The following is a 4,160-nucleotide window of genomic DNA, read 5'->3' as shown; positions in this document are numbered from 1 at the left end:
CATAGAGAGACCCCTGTCTGTGCAAAAAATAAAAAATAATAATTAGCCAGGCATTGTGGCACATGCCTGTAGTCCCAGCTACTCAGGAGGCTGAGGTGGGAGGATCGCTTGAGCCCAGGATTTCAAGGCTGCAGTAAGCTAAGATCATACCACTGCACTCCACCTTGGGCAACAGAGCGAGATGCCCTGTCTCTAAAAACAAAAACAAAAATCTGTCCACAATTGAACTCATTACTTCCCCAACCAGCCTTCATGTCAGACTGTCCATCTCAGCCAGTGGCATCACATTCAGCCTCTCAGCCTCCCAAGGCAGAAATCTGGTTTTTTTTTTTTTGTTTTCCTTCCTTCCTTCCTTCCTTCCTTCCTTCCTTCCTTCCTTCCTTCCTTCCTTCCTTCCTTCCTTCCTTCCTTTCTTTTTGAGATGATGTCTTGCTCTGTCACCCAGGCTGGAATATAGTGGCACAATCTCGGCTCACTGCAACCTCCACCTCCCAGGTTCAAGTGATTCTCCTGCCTCAGCCCGAGTAGCTGGGATTACATGCACACGCCACCATGCCTGGCTAATTTTTGTATTTTTAGTAGAGACAGGGTTTCACCATGTTGTACAGGCTGGTCTGGAACTCCTGACCCCAGGTGATCCTTCCGCCTTGGCCTCCCAAAGTGCTGGGATTACAGGTGTGAGCCACTGTGCCCGGCCTTCAGGCAGAAATCTCTGTGGAAGTACATGGTTTCTTTCTCTCTCACACACATCCATTATTAATTAAGATGCCAGTTTACCTCTTTCAAAACAGACCCAGGCCGGGCATGGTTGCTCACACCTGTAATCCCAGCACTTAGGGAGGACGAGAGGGGCAGATGACTTGAGTTCAGGAGTTTGAGACCAGCCTGGTCAACATGGCGAAACCTCATCGCTACTAAAAACACAAAAATTAGCCGGGTGTGGTGGTGGGTGCCTTTAGTCCCAGCTATTTGGGGAGGCTGAGGCAGGAGAATCGCTTGAACCTAGGAGGTGGAGATTACAGTGAGCCGAGATCGAGCCACTGCACTCCAGCTCAGGCGACAGAGTGAGACTGTCTCAAAGAAAAACAAAAACAAAAACAAAAACCCCAGACCCAAAGAACAGTGGTTAAACCTAAATGGGGGGTTACATTTTGCTCATATGAGGGTCCAGACATTAGCAATCCATAACAGATACAGAGGCTGCAGTTCATCAGGAGCCAGGCTCTTTCTAGCTGGTTGCTCTGCCATTCCTAGGGTCCCGCTTTTGTTCCACAAAGTCTGAGGGGCTTTACCATCAGGTCTACTTTGTACTCAGCAGGATGGTGCTTGCCTGGGATGCAACAGACATGACAATTAACCCTCAAAGTACCTAAGTGGTAGTGGTTTTATTAGGTTGAACCATATGAAATTGCCATTTTGGGGTCAAATATATTAGGATATTGGCAACTTTATGTCATTCAACCCAATAGTATCTCTACAGATTAAAGCTCTGACACAAGAGAGGTCAAGTAAACTGCCCAAAGCCACACAGCAAGTGAATGGCAGAGAGGGGCTTCAAATTCAGAGCCTTCCTGGAATCTGGGCCCAAGGAAGATTCTTCAGTGGATAAGGCTTGGTTCCTGTCACCCCTGCACTTATAACCTAGTTGCAGGGCAGCATATGAACACTGGAACGGTAATCACAGTTCAAGAGAGATAGTTTGATACAGCTACATAAGAAACTCATGAGGCCGGGCATGGTGGCTCACGCCTGTAATCCCAACACTTTGGGAGGCTGGGGCAGGCGAATCACTTGAGCCCAGGAGTTCGAGACTAGCCTGGGCAATATGGTGAAACCCCGTCTCTACTAAAAATACAAAAATTAGACTAGGCGCAGTGGCTCACACCTGTAATCTCAGCACTTTGGGAAGCTGAAGTGGGCAGATCATGAGGTCAGGAGATTGAGACCATCCTGCCTAGCACATGAAACCCCGTCTCTACTAAAAATACACACACAAAAAATTAGCCGGGCGTGGTGGCGGCCGCCTGTAGTCCCAGCTACTCGGGAGGCTGAGGCAGGAGAATCGCTTGAACCCGGGACGTGGAGCTTGCAGTGAGCCAAGATCGCGCCACTGCACTCCAGCCTGGGTAACAGAGAGAGACTCCATCTCAAAAAAAAAAAAAAAAATACAAAAATTAGCCAGGTGTGGTGGCACATACCTATATATATATTGAAAAGGAGGTCACTGCCAATCCAATTAGCTAGTAGAACAAAACTTTTTTTTTTTTTTTTTGAGATAGGGTCTCACTCTGTCACCCAGGCTGGAGGGCACTGGCATGATCAAGGCTCACTGAAACCTTTGCCTCTTGGGCTCAAGTAATCCTTCACCTCAGTCTTCTGAGAAGCTGGGACTACAGGCACACACCACCATGCCTGGCTAATATTTTTTGTACTTTGTAGAGTTGAGGTTTCACCATGTTGCCCAAGCTGGTCTTGAACTCCTGAGCTAAAGTGATCTGCCCACCTTGGCCTCCCAAAGCGCTGGGATTATAGCTTTGAGCACTCATGCCCAGCCAGCGTTACAGCTTTTACTGAGGCTTCAGTGCAGAGCCGCAGCAAAGGTACTGCTCCTTGCGGAGCAGGGATAACCGGTAGGCACTGTGTCCAGAATAGCAGCTGAGAGGCCAGACTAAACTCATTTATGCCAATTTTTAATTGTATGCAAATTAAGGGGCGGCTTATGCAGAAATGTCTAGGATGGGGGCGGTAACTTCCAGGTCGGTAGGTGGTTGCCATGGAAAGGGGAGATAACTTCTGGGTGTTGTCATGGCGATGGTAAACTGACATGGCACTCTGGAAGGGATGTCTTTATGGAAAGCTGCTTCTGTCCCATCCCATTTTTAGCTAGTCCTCCATTTGGTCTGGTGTCCATGCCCTGCCTCTGGAGTTGAGTCTTGCCTCCTACCTCAATAGTCATTTTTTCTTTTCCTTTCCTTTCCTTTCCTTTTCTTTCTTTTTTTTTTTTTTTTCTTTTTTTTTGTAGGACACGGTCTCACTCTGTTGCCCAAGCTGGAGTGCAGTGGTGTGATTGTGGCTCACTGCAACCTCAGCCTCCTGGGTTCAGGAGATCCTCCCACCTCAGCCTCCCGAGTAGCTGGGACTACAGTGTGCACCACCACACCTAGCTAATTTTTGTACTTTTGATAGAGACAAGGTCTTGCCATGTTGTCCAGGCTGGGATAATTATTTAATTCTGTGCTGTTTAACAAAAGTGTGAGGTGTTATCTATGTAGACTTGGGTCTTCGTCATGCTTGGTGGTGTGTGCATGAGTGAGTGTACATACTTCCGTAACCCACAGATTTCTTTCTTTTTTCTTTTTTTGTGATGGAGTCTCACTGTGTCGCCCAGGCTGGAGTGTAGTGGCCCGATCTCAGCTCACTGCAACCTCCACCTCCCGGGTTCAAGCAATTATCCTGCCTCAGCCTCCCAAGTAGCTGGGATTACAGGTATGCACCACCACGCCTAATTTTTGTATTTTTTAGTAGAGACGGGGTTTCTCCACGTTAGCGAGGCTGGTCTCAAACTCCTGACCTCAGGTCTGGAGGCCTCGGCCTCCCGAAGAGTTGAGATTATAGGCGTGAGCCACCGCGCCCAGCCACCTGTGGATTTCTTTTTTTTTCTTTCTTTTTTTTTTTTTTTGAGACAGAGTCTCACTCTGTCGCCCAGGCTGGAGTGCAGTGGCCAGATCTCAGCTCACTGCAAGCTCCGCCTCCCGGGTTTGTGCCATTCTCCTGCCTCAGCCTCCCGAGTAGCTGGGACTACAGGCACCCGCCACCTCGCCTGGCTATTTTTTTGTATTTTTTAGTAGAGACGGGGTTTCACTGTGTTAGCCAGGATGGTCTCGATCTCCTGACCTCGTGATCCACCCGTCTCAGCCTCCCAAAGTGCTGGGATTACAGGCTTGAGCCACCACGCCCGGCATCACCTGTGGATTTCTTTATGTCTCTCCACCTTTCTCACCTTGAGTTTATGAGGCTGGATTACGTCTTTCTTGGGTCTTGGCATTTGTTTCTATCTCTTCCCCTCTCTTTCCTTTCGTCCTTTGTTTCTCCATCACACTCTCTCCCGACATCCATCTCTTCCTGTATCTTTGCTCTATAATTGCCCCATGTAAATCCTA

Source organism: Chlorocebus sabaeus, chromosome 28, assembly GCF_047675955.1.
Source record: "Chlorocebus sabaeus isolate Y175 chromosome 28, mChlSab1.0.hap1, whole genome shotgun sequence".
NCBI lineage: Eukaryota > Metazoa > Chordata > Mammalia > Primates > Cercopithecidae > Chlorocebus > Chlorocebus sabaeus.
This window is presented reverse-complemented; position numbering follows the sequence as displayed.